Source organism: Pinus tabuliformis, chromosome 1_1 (assembly GCF_031772625.1).
Source record: "Pinus tabuliformis cultivar Carrire ecotype Pingquan chromosome 1_1, CPIR1, whole genome shotgun sequence".
Lineage (NCBI taxonomy): Eukaryota > Viridiplantae > Streptophyta > Pinopsida > Pinales > Pinaceae > Pinus > Pinus tabuliformis.
In genome coordinates this window covers 697207492-697222428 of record NC_142297.1, presented here as the reverse complement: position 1 = coordinate 697222428, position 14937 = coordinate 697207492, and the positions used below count along the sequence as shown (strand labels likewise).

General features: G+C 41.7%; 1 long non-coding RNA gene across 4 annotated transcripts in view; it reads right to left on the bottom strand.

The window, feature by feature from the left end:
• LOC149215380 (uncharacterized) overlaps positions 1-14937 on the bottom strand; it is a 300173-nt gene that overhangs the window by 169286 nt on the left and 115950 nt on the right. Inside the window, exon 4 of one of the 4 annotated variants that reach the window (XR_016250476.1) lies at positions 6160-6225. The exons of the other annotated variants lie outside the window; for them this stretch is intronic. This is a non-coding gene — a long non-coding RNA (uncharacterized LOC149215380). Of the gene's footprint in view, positions 1-6159; positions 6226-14937 lie in introns of those variants that run through there. 4 annotated transcript variants of the gene reach the window in all.

The following is a 14937-nucleotide window of genomic DNA, read 5'->3' as shown; positions in this document are numbered from 1 at the left end:
AGGTGGGTCCCGCGCTCCAAAACCGGCGGTATATCGGAGGCATCTTTGGGTGGTAAGCGGATTTGGCAGAAAACGAGCAATTCCATTCAGCGCACGACACGTGTCCGGTGGATGAGAGAGAAAACCGCCTCTCATCGCGCGCTAAAAGTCGAGCAAGTCAACCACACAAAATGAGTAAACACCGTAGGATTTGGGTGCTCCAGATCTGACGGCGGAGATTGCGCACGATGGAGAAACCAGATTTGACAGGGGAATTAAGCCACAGCATATAAAAGTCTGAAGTCCGATTTGACCACTGAGTTGGTGGATGAGTCATTCCACAGTGTAACTGAAGTACCGAACCATTGAGGAAGAGCTGGCGCAGTTCGTGAGAGTACAAGTGGCCACCTCCCTGTGGACGTTGGCGATCACGTAGAGGCAGGGAACTCCAAACAAACAGCACCAGGCGATCTGAAGGGGCGGAAAAGGAAGCGAACGGTCAGCGACAAATTGGCTTTAAGCCATGAACAGACAGAGAACAGAACAAGAGAGAAGACGAGAACAAAGATAGAGAGAGCGAGAGCAAAGAAAACACAATGAAGCAAGAAGCAAAACACAGAAAGCCGAGCTGACCTAAGGCAGCATCGAGCAGACAAAAGGCTTGAGAGGTTCAAGCAATCCCTGTGAGGAACTGTCGAGAATTGAGCACCACATTGGGCTCCTTCTATTAAAGACCAAAGAGCTCAAGACTTGGAAAGGAAAAGAGTCTGTGCACTTTAGTGGCTTGGGGAATCTAAGAACCACCCTACCAAGCATTATCTGTTTCAAGAGACTCAAATTGAGCTCCTCATTGTAAATCTTTGCTTTAAAGACACAATAAAATAAGGCAACCATTGAAAGTTGGACAGGAGACGTAGCCCCGAAGGATAGGGTGAACTCCTTATTAAATATTTTGTGTTCTTGCATTTGCTTACTGTGTTTCTCTTACTGTTTTCCATTCTTCCAGTGTCTGTGTATTTTGCAATTTGATCAATCTGTTGCCTAAAATAACATAGACACACACTAGCACATGAGTTTGTAATACCTTCATTCATAATTCATTAACTAAGCTCACTCACAAGTGATTTTCAGATCACCATTTCTTCCTTCTTCTTGGTTACTTCACACGATTGGGCCTTAAGCAAAGTGATTTTTTATTTTAACTTGGTGATGTCATCATCCTTTCTTCTAGTTGGCATATCATGGTGTTTCTCTCCTTTTCTGCTTCATCAACTTGTCCTTCTATGAATGTCAAAGCTTCCATCACCTTCTCAGCTCCTTGTGCTTGTTTCCTTGCTTCTTCTAGTTGAGATCTAAGGGAGGAGACCTCTTCCTTGTATCGAACAATCTCTCCTTCAAGTTTCTTCAAACTCTTGTGCCTTTGTTCAAGGTGGCTTGACAAGGTATATTCCCGTTTCTTTGCTTTATCTAATTAATTTTTCATAGATATGACTTCTTCATGATGCTTTCTTTTGTTTTGATGAAATTCTTCCTTAATCTTGGCGAGATTCTCATCTCTTTCTTGTACTTGAAGCTTGAAAAGGTCAACTTCCTTCCTTGTCTTGTCCTGGTCAACAACTTGCGCTTTCTTCTTAAGTTCCTCATTTTCCTTTTTCAAATTGTTAATCTCTTCTATGGCAGCCATAAGTTTAGTGAGGAGATTTTCTTCACAATCTTCTTCATTTTCTTCATCTCCTAGATCTTCTTTAGCCTTGATGTTATCACTCTTATCTTCAGCTTCCTTGATGGGCTCTGGATTTCCTTCTTGTTTTCCATCATTTTCTTGACTAGAGATCATTGTCAATGCTCCTTTTGAGTGAAGATCATGAATTTTATCCCATATGCGGCGGCTATGCCTTTGCTGACAAACATTTCAAAATTTGCCTTCATAGAATCAAGTAGCCCATTCAAAATTGCTTTCATTGCTCTTGTATTATGTTCCTTGGATTCTCCATCTATCATGTTATCAACAAACACCGATTTCCAGACTACAATGCCTTGAGTCTTTAAGAAATTCCTCATTCTTGCCTCCCATATATCAAAGTTTCCATTGAACAATGGAGCCTTCATAAATTGATTGACTTCAATTTTAGTGGTTGAGGGAGACACATCTTTAGGAGGATTGGAGACTTTCTTCCTTGAATTCGCCATTTGTGTTCTAATGATGAACCTTCAAGCTATGAGAGTTTGAGTGAAGGTACTGGCTCTGAAACCAATTGTTGGAAATACTGAGGGGGGGTGAATCAATGTTTCTTTTCAATTGTTACTTTTACCAGTTAGATCACTTATATTTAAAATACAAAATGAACAATAAGAATAAATGCTTTTATTCATTTCTTCTTTACAATAAATCAAGTACAATATATGTAGGGCTCCAACCCTAGATGAAGACACCGATCTTCAATTCCCCAGGCTCCAACCTGTATTCTGCCAAGCACCGACTTGGACTTCCCAAGGCTCCAACCTTGTCACTTTGAGGCACTAACCTCTAGGGCTCCAACCCTATCTCTGGTACAGGCACCAACCTGGTCTCTTGAGGACTCTTATCCTCTAGGGCTCCAACCCTATCTTCCAAAGCACCAACCTTGTCTCTTTGAGGCTCCAAACTCTAGGACTCCAACCCTATCTTCAAAGGCACCAACCTTGTCTCTTTGAGGCTCCAACCTCTAGGGCTCCAACCCTATCTTCCAAGGCACCAACCTTGTCTCTTTGAAGCTCCAACCTCTAGGGCTCCAACCCTATCTTCCAAGGCACCAACCTTGTGTCTTTGAGGCTCCAACCCTTAGCTTTACTTCATCAAGATATGTTTGGTTATACTTCATGACTCCCATTGTCTTCTTCAACAAACCCTATCAATCTTTAGCTACGCCTTCACTTAGTCTCCACGTCACATCATCAATGACAACCTTGTTCTTCACGTGAAGGTGTCACCACTGCTCTTCACGTTACCCAAACAAAACTTCTTCAAGGTCACCTCATGATGGCTTCAATGCATCATGGTCTTCAATGATCTCCACAAATCTTCAATATGCTACTTCACAAAGTTCTCAAACTCTGCCCTATTATGTTCTCAAGAGAAGATATCAACAAGCTTTATTTGTCCAATCCCAATAAATCAACACTTCGACCATGACAGCTATGACAACTTCGACCACGACAGCTTCAACCACGGAAACTACGGCAACTTCGACCATGGCAACTACAACAGCTTCGACCACGGCAACTATGACAGCTTCGACCACAGCAACTACGGCAGCTTCGACCACGGCAACTACGGCAGCTTCGACCATGGCAGCTTCGACAACGATAACTACAATAGTTTCGACCACGAAAAATACGACAGCTTCAACCAAGATTTTATGCCCAGATAGAATTATCCCTTTTTTCGTCCTAAACAATAGTCTCCTTGTTCTCCTCAGCGTTTTGTCTTCTCCTGTACTTTGTATCTCTGAATTCTTGCCCGAATTGCTAATCAAAATGAAGTGTTTAGACCTCTATTTATAGATATTTTCTTTATAACTGAAGGGACACGTCTATTTGAAGTGAGGCCGACTTGTATGACTGAGTGTAGGTCGGCCCACTACTAGGAATAATTTCCTTAACTTAAAAATTCAATATCTCACAAACTGTTGGGAGTTTCAGGGCAAATAAAGGCTCGTTAGAAAGAAGAAAAAATCCTCTTTAAGATGATCTGGGATCCATTTGAAAGGATGCCTCCAAGGTTAATTTATCTTTGTGACTGTCCTTAAATTTTATGCATAAAATGTTTGGGACAACATGAGAAATGTGTGGAACAACGTGACTTCTTCATTGTTATCAATGTCATCATAGGATCATAGAGTCACTATGTAGGAGTGCAACATCCATGTAGCATGACGCAAAAACAATGTTATCATATACTAGTTCATTAGGAGAACTCCAAAATAATCTTCCAACCATGTTATCAAGACCTCATCAAGTGCCATCATCAATTGTGGTCATTTGTCAAGAAAATCACATCATCAAATGTAATCCTCCATATGTCATCAAAGGCTTCTAAATACTTGGCACTTCTTAAGACTTCTTCATTAGTGACTTGACATATTAATTGATGACATTCTTATTAAACAAGAGTTATGACATCATCATTTGGAACCAGGCATCTCAACAATATTTTCCATCTTGGCTAGTGCCATATTGACATCAATGACAACCTAGATTAACAAATTCTCTAGAAATTCACACAAATCGATCCAGAAATTATCTAAGCCATCGACTGATATTTAACCTTCGCCATTGGAGTCCCAACAGAAAGATATAAGAAGGGGTCAAGGTGGTGATGGAGATGGCACTAGAGTCACTTAGAGAATTTGATTTTCCAGAGTAGCAATAGTCAGTGGCCGGAGAGTTCGAGCTCCAGTGAGGGAGCAAAGATAGTGAGGGGCTACTATAGTGATCCAGAGAAAGTTTTCCAGATATGGAGAGGCAACAGCAAGAAGGCCGAGTGATTCCCAGTGAGGCAACGCAAAGCACTGCGCAGTTGCTTCAGAAAAGTAGTTTGATTTGCTAGAGAGAAATTCGTTCTCAGTTCCAGAGGCCAGACAAAGGGTCCAAAGTGCCAAAGAGGCGATTTCCTTAGTAGAGACAAGCAAAACGACTTCATCAGAGGCAGGTTGGAGGCTTGACATCATAGAGTCTGCGCAGAGTAGCATAGAGGTTGATGTAGAGGGTCAAGGAGGCCGAGTTTTCTGAAGGAAGTTGTGTCGAGATTGCTTGTGGAAGAGAGGTAATTTCCTTAAAATAATTTTTCCCAGATTTTCTTGTTGTTTGGATTGCTCGTTGGGCATCCATAGATTGTACTCAGATTTTCACTGCTACATAATAATAAAACCCTCACTACTGCACTGGTTTTCCCAAGTTGGGTTTTTTCGGGGACAATTGTAAAAAATAACGGTGTCATTTTTATTATGTGCTAGTATCTTCTCAGTTTCCAGTGCTATTATTTCTACAGTATTTTATTTGTGAAGATTGCAATGTGATTTATTTGATATTTGTCGTAGCAGATAAATTGTTATAATAATTAACAATCAGAAAAATAAATTCCAATTGTTGTAATAGGATTTCAGTTTTGGAATTTTCACATAGCCTAGACCTCTATGTGCATTTGTTGATGTTCCAAATGCTCCTTAGATTGATTGAATAAATTTTAGAGTTGATCTTTGATTATGTTTCAGTTTCAAGCCTCACCAAACGAGTTCACTTGAATTCCCTATAATGCAATCTAGCATGATAACAAGAACTCTTTTATTTTCAATGAAAATCTATCTACGGGAGGGAAGAAACAAAGAATAATGCAGCAAACAAAGATTCCTAAGTAGATATTTTAATGCAACTGCTCCAATTTAAATTCAAAACCCTATATGATGCAAATAATGATATTTTTTCTTTTCTTTCCTCTTAATCTTCAAATGCAATGAAAACTAAGATGCAGCTAGATCATTGATAAAAGAAATCACACAGAATATGACTGTAATATAAATTTCTTCAAACCAATCAATAATCAAGCCAAATGCTTACAAAATCCTAATTGATAAGAAGGAAGAAAAAACCAAAGAAATTCTCATCAAAGGCTAATAAAATCAAATGCAAACATTATGATGGCTTTTCAGAGACATAGACAAACTCAGAGACTCAAGAAAAACTTGTTGGACCAAAGCAAGATAAGGAGCAAGGCAAAGGAATGCAAATTTTTGCATCCTATAGATTTAGCACGGGTGCAGAACGGACACCGGTGCATTACAATGCAGTTTCAGAGAGGAGAGGTAGTGTTGGGGCATTCTATCTGAAAACAGAGAGTGCATTGGGTCATGTTTGGTCAAAATACAACACAAGAAACCAAACCAAGCTCAAAATTTTGTTTTCCCGGGGTCAATTACTATCTAAATAAGTCAATTAAGGTTGCTTTTAAAGGTGAAAAAATGCTAAGGCCAAGGGAACCACTAAGGGAAATATCTTTCCCCAGTATGGTTGCCAATTTGTATACGAAAAATTCACTTATGCAATCAAAAATGAACTCCCTAGTTCTAGTAGTCTGATCTAGAACAACAGAGGACAAAAAGATCTAAGTTTTCCTTCAATAGATTAGGATACAGAAAAGAGACCTACCTACAATCCGTAGTATGTCCTCTTCTTCTCGTCGCTTGTAAGCTCCAATCCTAACTCCACGCACTATAAATGGAACATGCAACAATGACTAAAACAAGCAAAGGAACTACAATATCCACATAGCATAATCCAATATCTCTATTCAATGAGTCAACATGGCATTGAAATACATAAGCATCAACATGACACAAGTATAGGAAAACAGAGTGCTTTTTGTATTAATAAATAAAGGAGAGAGTTACAACCATATATAGAAGCTGACTTTGTAGATGTCTCCCCAATTATCTTGTCCTTCCTTGCCACAAATCAAACCTTCACACTCAACCCTAATGCAAATGGATGATGATTCCTTAAGCTCAAAGCAGCAGCATGAGGGCACTAGCAATCTCCAAAAGCCAACCCAGACTCTATGGGAGGCAGTAAATTTATAGGGTGAAAGTGGTAGTTTAGGATTTACCAATCTAAGCTTGAGATCCACTTATGAGGGAGGATAAGCTCAAGGGATAAGAGATAAGATCACTAGAGTAGGATCAGATAGGAATTCGAGATCTCTATCCATGGTAAATGGTTAAAACCACCTTAGAAGCTTCTGGAAGGAGAAGATTCAAAAATATTTTTTAATTTTCCCGAAATTCTAGAATCAGCACACCTGCAAAATGGAGCAACATGCATCAATCAATGCTAATACTCAGTTATGCAACTTGAAACAAGTGGACAGGGATACATTGTGCGCTAGGGCAAAAAGCATGGTTTTTGAGTAGATAGACCCAGAAACTCAAATTTTTTGGAGATATGATGCCTAGGTCTTTACAAAGGGATTATGAAAAGGTGTCCAAAGATGTTGATTGATCATTTTCTTAAGCATTTTGGGCTAATGTGACAAAATGGTGTATAACATAGTGGCACCCCTAAAGCTAGTAGCCAATAAAAGAGATCCCACGGGACTAAGATATAAGGTTAACCACCAAATTGGAAAACGGGACAAGAGTACAAATGAAAACTATTCTTTCTATTGAATCCCCCGACTTAACCATGCCTAGAAGGGTCCATGATAAGTAAGCAAAATTATCCAACTACATAATGAAAGCCATACCTTTGGGGTTGGAAGGCCTAACTTCAAACATGCAATCATAATAGATGGGCGAGGAATCATAATGACTGGCTCAGGTGGTGGAGATGGTGGCACATCGAGCTATCTGGTGGCTGCAAGGGGCTACTAACAGTCGGCTGAGGACCATCTAGGAGAAAATTTTCTCCTATGGTTATCACCCACAGGTTGTGGATAACAAGTACCATCGAGCTAAAATCTTCAACATGTTGGGTCCTTAGTTTTGAGAGCTAAGTTGTGACATGTCTTGAAGATTGACTACATTTTGACAACAGGTAACCGTCAGGAAGTCGCAAAGAAGACAGTCAGAGAAGGAGAAGGGACCCGCCAAAGACTAGCAGTTGCGGAGGATTGGCCAGAGAAATCAGGACTCAAGCAATCGCAACTGAGCTAAAAGGAACGCTAACAACCGAGAAAGTAGACACAACCAAACAACTGAGGCAGTCGAAAAAGGGAAAAGGCAGAGCATCTGAGGGAGACGTAGTAGTCCAAGCGAGCGCAGGGTTTAAGAAGGCCAAAGGGAAAAGCCAGGAGAAGAGAAGCAAGGAGTACACTAAAATGTTGTCGCAGAGCCTATTGAGCCCGCACTATTCCATCTTATCTTGCTCATGTAATATCTTGTTATGTTAGTTTATGTTCTGTCAATGAGGCCTTTGAGCCTGATGTATTGTTGTAATGTTGTTGAAATTAATGGGAGTTACAGGGTTATATGAGAATCTTCGTGTGTGACTTGATGTGGCCTTTTAAATTTTTATTATGACTGCACATGCACAATATATTTTCTTCTTGAATGCTTGAGTTATCATGATTGCACCTTTGATGTTCTAGTTTTGGGTTTACTGGGTGTTGATAGCCTCCCTGTGGTTTCTCTCGACAGCGGATTCCACTGCTTTAACAAAGTTAGGTCACAGCACGCGAGATGCCTTATTCTTCCTGAATAGGGTGAAAATGTCAGTGTTACGCTACACTATGACGAAGCCTTTGTTGGTCCCTGTGCTTGAACCCAAGATCTCAACCCATTCATCATTTTCCACCAACAAATGGTTTCATTGCTCGGACTTGATAAATTCAAAAGGGGTCTAGAATATGGTGTCGAGAATCTTTAATGAGCTGCAAGATTAGTGGCACGAAAAAGTAGATCGGTTTGCATCTCAACAAGCTCAACTTTGTTGTTCAAGTGTGAAGCGGTTGAAGAAAGAAATACTGTACGCGAAACCTGCAAGTGATCAATACGAGATCTTCTGGTGCAAGTTTCCAGAGGAGCTCTACAATTGGTTGCAAATATTGCAAATAAAAGAAAAGACTAGTGGATAGAGTCGATCCCTTCATACCTGGACTCAAGTAGATCTTGTTGAACTACATCGACTTGACACAGATCTGACGCAAGCTATATATTTCTGGGTGCAAACCACATTAGAGGGGTATATTATTGAGTTTGCTGCGAAGGGTCATCAGTCCTTCTCTAAGGCTGAGGTCATGTTCAAGTCGGGGTTGCAGGGAAGACTATTGAAGGAAATTCCACTGTGGGTTAAGGTTCTGATGGTAGAAGAGAACTTGTTGGTATTCCAGAACCCACCCATGGCAGCTTAAAGCCCTGGTACTGGGGGAAGGACCTAAGGGGAGGGATGCTACCTGACTGGGAGCTATGAAAATATTGAAGAAATGGATGTGGATGACTTCCGAAAGGCCAAATATTTGAGGGCACGAAGGAGAGCGTGGATAGTTGAAGAATGGCGGGAGAGAGCTCTACAGGAGATTGATAGAAGGCAAAGAGAGCTACACCAAGCAGGAGCGGTGTTAGGTAGTCCAGAGGAATGAGAAAGAGAAAGAAGTCGGCTAAAGTTGCATGAGGTGGGGATAATGCTAGAGTGGAAGTTGGTCCACTAGGAGAGGCCAAGACAACCATAGTGACAAAGGGTCAAAGAAGCTATAGAGACTCCATTCTGTCAACAGAGATGGGAACGCGAGATGGAATGGACTTTGCAGGTCCCAAGGAAGGTCTGAATGATGACATGCACACTACCATGATAAGGTTGTTTTCCGATGATGATGTGTCCCCCATGAGTAGCGATTTGCTACCCAGCAGCTCAGGTAGTACCTCCCCCAACCTTCCCCTAGTACTTTATCACAACCCTAACCAATTTTTGTCTAAGTTAATCAAAGTCATAAAGGTTCACAGTGTGCATGCCACCTACAAAGTTGGTACCATTAGCAGTATAAATAGTAATAGTAATACAAGTCTCCAAGGATCATCACAACCCGATTCTCAAGGATTTATTCTCCTTGTAGAAGGTCAATAAAACATGGCGGGGAATGAGGACGTAGAGAAGCATTGGTACCTATGTGAAGCTATCTAAAGGGCTGGCTAGACACCAGATGCTACAAAGTTGATTGAATTTCAAACCACTCTTTGAGAGAGAGAATTGAGATGGTTCATCAAATGGTCTACATTACAACAAAATCCAACAGTAGATGAAGTCAAACGAGAGTTTGTTCAGGAATTTAAGCTTCCCCAGACCAACCAGCATGGGTTGTCTAAGTTATGGGAAATCAAGCAGTGGGAAGGAGAAACTGCCTGGGAGCTAATGCAAAGGTTTAAAGATGCGATTAGTAAGTTGAGCTACCCAATTGACCCCAATCATCAACGAGATTGGTTCATTAAAGCATTGTTACCACTTACTCGCACGTCATTGACTCAACAAAAGATTGATACTCTGCAAGATGCCCTGGAGCAAGAAACTCGAATTGAGGCTATGGCTAAACACCCAGATGAGTACTAGGGGGATAGCCTCACACGACCCCTATATCGTAGGACTACAACACCAGATTGCAAATCTGACAGAGAAGCTGAGGGACCTACAACTGGCTCGATTATATGTATGTTGTACCAATTGCCATATCAAGGGGCATCACGCCACGGATTGCCCAACGTTGTGAGGCCCAAGCACTCCCTCCGTACCGACGAGACTGCCCATATATTTAGTTGCCGCTGGAGTTGCATAGATTGGTACGCAAGGTCTATACAAGGGGCGCACTCAGTTCCATGCATTTCCGAACCAGTAGAGTGCATTACCAACAGAACACTACAAAATATACAGAATGTATGGACATCTCCCTCGCATCTGTCCAATTCTACAAAAATATTCGAATGTTCCAAACAACACTTTTTGTGAATTTTGTGGCTCGCCAACTCACCATACTGATCAGTGTAGAGCACTAGACACCCTAGCTAATCGATTGGATCGATCTGCCTATCAGATCAATGAGACTCTTCGAGGACAAGGAGGTGGAGGAACAAGGGGGGGAAGAACAGGAGGCAGAGGTTCGATCCATTGCTACAACTATGATCGGGGGGCATGTCGTAAGGCATTGCCCGCTACCCAGAAGACCTTGGTGCTCTTAGCACAGGGTCAACACACATGTGACAGAATATTGTCCAGAGCTGATTTCCAAATGGGAAGAGTGCAACTGCCAAAGGGGAGCAAATTTAATCAATATTGAACCAAGGGTACCTAAGACACAGCTCCCCTCTCAAACATTAATATAGTCACCTGAGGAGGGAAGAAGAATGGAGCTAACTTTGGAGCCGCTAAACAACCAAGAATCATAAAACCGATCGCACCAAAGCGCTCATACAATTCTTATCAGTAGAAGCAGTACTACAAAGAAGTCGCACAAACTTTTAACAAATTGACTCTAAGTAGTGTGCTCCAAGGAAAACAGCCAAGGTATTCAAAACCTAGGAGCCCGAACCTATCACAACTCAATACTCGACCCATAACAAAATGGTTCAGGCCATTTCTGCAAATTGTGAATGAAGATCAAATGCTTAGATAGTTGCAAGAAAATCTTAAAGTTGCTGTCAAGGATGGGGCAGTCAAGGAAGGATTCATTTCTGCCAACTTACTTGAAGGCACTCTAGGAAGGTGCACAGGAAAAAGAAGAGAATAGAGAGGGAGTTCCGGATTGATACTCGGATTGCGAATTTTCAGATCAAGGATACAATGTTAGACCTAGGCTTGAATGTGGATATCCTGCCGATGAAAACTTCGGAAGCCTTGGGAAAGTCGAAGTTGGTGTTCTCTCCAATTCAACTACGCATGCCGAATCAATACTGTATACTCCCAGTTGGAAGACTAGAAGATGTAGAAGTTGACATAGCAAGGGGTGAAAAATATGATGAATTTGAAGTAATAGTATTATGGGTGACAAAGACCCCTATCCGACATTGCTTGTAATAGACTAGGCCTTTGAGAATTACACGATAATCGATCTAAGGAAGGCGTTGATGACCTTTGAAGTGGAGGGAGTTATGGTGATCCAACCCCTAGACCCATACCAACAACCAAGGTTCACTGAGCTAGTAGATGACAGAGAAGAACCTGAGTTGTTGGATCATTAATACCAACTGACGACAGGAAGAAGAGAAGACTATATTAATCCAACAACAAGAGGATCGATTAGCCGGAGCAGCATTCAGAGCTTGGAGGTCGGATATGAGGATGCATGGGATAACTCGCAGCAGGGCGAACACGAGATCAACACCAGGCGCTGCGCCATGATCCATCATATCAACTGGGTTGGTACTAAGGTACAAGAATTCCCTATTTTCAATGGCATGGACTTTGTTAATGACCTTCTTAATGAAGTTGATGCAACTGTCTATGAAGTGCACAAGTTCCCTTACTGGATGTCGCCTTACAAGTGACACCAACATGCTAGTAGGGATCTCACCACAACCACCTCAGAGAATGGCAGGAGATTAAGACAATAGAGAGAATCAGATTCAATTATTCAAAGGACTACCCACAAAACTTCATTAAGTATCGGGGAAGCTCTAAACCTTGGAAACACCTGCAAGATTGTAGGACCAGATGGATCAGGGAAGGACTTCCAGAGGACTTACGAGTGCACAACTTTGTACACACCCTAGGGACATTTCCGAAGGCAAGGTAAGAAGATAGACTGGTGATTGAGACCGTATGGCAACTCAATTTATCAACGACTTTTCCTTCACAGATTGTGACGAAAGGATCAAAACTGCTTTACAAGCCATTAAAAGGGTTTTTCTCATGGTAGGGTAGTTGATAGAGGGATGTATAGACTTGAACAGCTTTGAGCATATATATGAATCCAAATTCCATGAAGGCGTAGCCTATGGAAAGATAGAACAGGAGCCTAGGTGAGGATGATTTGGAGGAATTGAGACATCTGATATTCAAGGAAACTAAGGGGGAAAAAAGTGTTGAAGATGGGCCTGTAACCAATGGTCTGCAGCTACTACTTTTGAAGTTGCAGAAACATAACATTGACACTGGTGAGAAGCCAAAGTTAGCTTCGATTGGAGATTACAAGGATGAGCAGAGTACCAAGGAAATCTTCAATCTCCTAAGAGAAGGTGAAGAAGAAGATAGACAAGTTGTTGGCAGCAGGGCTTATCTTCCCAATTGACGATGCTGAGTGGGTTGGTCCAATTGTTATACAGGACAAAAAGGATGGTGAAGAAATTCAAGTCTGTGTGGACGACCAGAGTCGAACAATGCCTGTGTTCATGATCCCTTCCCCACCCCTTTTGGTGATGAATTTCTAGACAATGTGGTAGGAAACGAAGCTTACTCTTTTACAGATGGATTCTTTGGTTACCACCAAGTCCGGATTGCAAAGAAAGATAAGAAGAAAACCACATTCACCACTGAATGGCAATCCTATGTGTACCATGTCATGCCTTTCGGACTCAAGAATGTGCGAGCAGTATTCTTAAGAATTGTAAGCGTTGCCTTCAGGAATTATATTCACAGGTTTCTAGAGGTTTACATGGATCACTGGACAGTCTACAGTTTACTAAAAAACATTCCATCCAACTTATGTTTAACCATTGTAAAGAGCTACAGATCTCCCTAAACCTGAAAAAGTGCATATTCATTGTCCCTTTCGAAACACTTCTGGGCCATATAGTCTAAAAAGAGGGAGTATGTGTTGATCCCGCTAAGGTCACAATGATCCTGAATATGGCCGTGCCAACGAGTCTTAAACAGCTAAGATCCACCCTTGGCCACAGAAGGTATTATAGGAAGATCATCCACAACTATGCCTCGATCACTGCACCACTAGAGAAGCTATTAAAGAAAGACGAAAGGTTCACATGGTCATTTGAATGTGAAGTTGCTTTCAATGTACTGAAGTAAAAATTGGCAAGTGCACCAATCCTAGTTTATCCAGATTGGAACAAGCAATTTCATGTTCATATTAACGCATCGTGTATCGCCTTGGGGGCCATCTTGGCTCAGCACAGAGATGGAAATATTGATCACCCCATCTACTTTGCTAGTAGAAAATTGTCCACAGTAGAAAGGAATTATACCACGACTAAGCATGAAGCGCTTGCCATGGTGTATTCGCTACAAAAGTTACGGCACTATCTTCTGTGGGGTCCATTCAAATTGTTCACTGATCATTCTGCCCTGAAGTTCTTCGTGAACAAGCCTGTACTTGAAGGAATGCTTTGTAGATGACTTATATTGTGCTAGGAGTTCACATTTGAAGTAATCATCAAGCCAAGAAGACTGAACGTGGGCCCTGATCAACTTCCCCAGTAAGAGCTAAGCGAAGAAGGAGGGTTAGTGGATGATCAAAGGCCAGATGTTGATCTATTTCGAGTCGAAGCCATCCCAGACTACTTGGAGGACATTACAGTATTTCTAGCTACAGGTAAATGCCCATAGGGGTACACAACAATAAAACGAAGGCACATGGTGGTTCGCGCTGCAGATTACCAATTAATCAGATATTTTGAAGGTGTATTCTTGATCATGAAAGACATGATGTATTGTGGGATTATCATTCAAGACTTGCAGGTGGGCATATTGGTGGGAAGGCCACCGCGAGGAAACTGCTGCAGGCAGGACTCTGGTGGTCCACACCTTTCCGAGACACAAAGGAGTACGCCAAGAGATGTCACATTTGTCAAAGGGTTGAAAAGCCATAGCACCGGGATGAACTTCCTTTGCAACCAGTACAAGCACTCCAGGCCTTTGAGAAATGGGCAGTCGACTTTGTGGGACCTATTAACCCACCAACGCGTCACTCACACACCAGACACAGAGTACCTTACCAAATGGGCTGAAGCTGCACCAGTCAAAGATTGCACTGCAGACAATGTCGCTAGATTCATGTTCGAGATTATGATCACTCGATTTGGGTGCTCTCGAAGCCTCACCAGTGACCAAGGGAGCTATTTCATTAATGAGACGACCGCTTCATTACTGCAAAACTTTATGATGCAACACCATAAGAGCAACCCATATCACCCTCAAGCAAATGGTACTATGGAAGCTTTTAACAAAATATTAGAGAGGGGACTCACCAAGATATGCTCGACCAATAGAGACGATTGGGACGAACGGGTGTAAGGTACATTAAGGGCTTATCATACAACCGTCAAGCGCTTACACAAGTATACACCCTTCCAGCTAGTGTATGGATGAGAAGTTGTAGTACCTGTCGAGTTTACCATCCCCAACCTTTTTATTACATAGGCCACTCGCATGACAGAGGATGAATCAATTCCAAAATGGTTGGAAGAACTCTGGGAGTTGGACGAAGCTAGGTTTCTGGCAAACTTCCACCAAATTGTCGAAAAGCAGAGGTAGAAGGCATGGCATGACAAG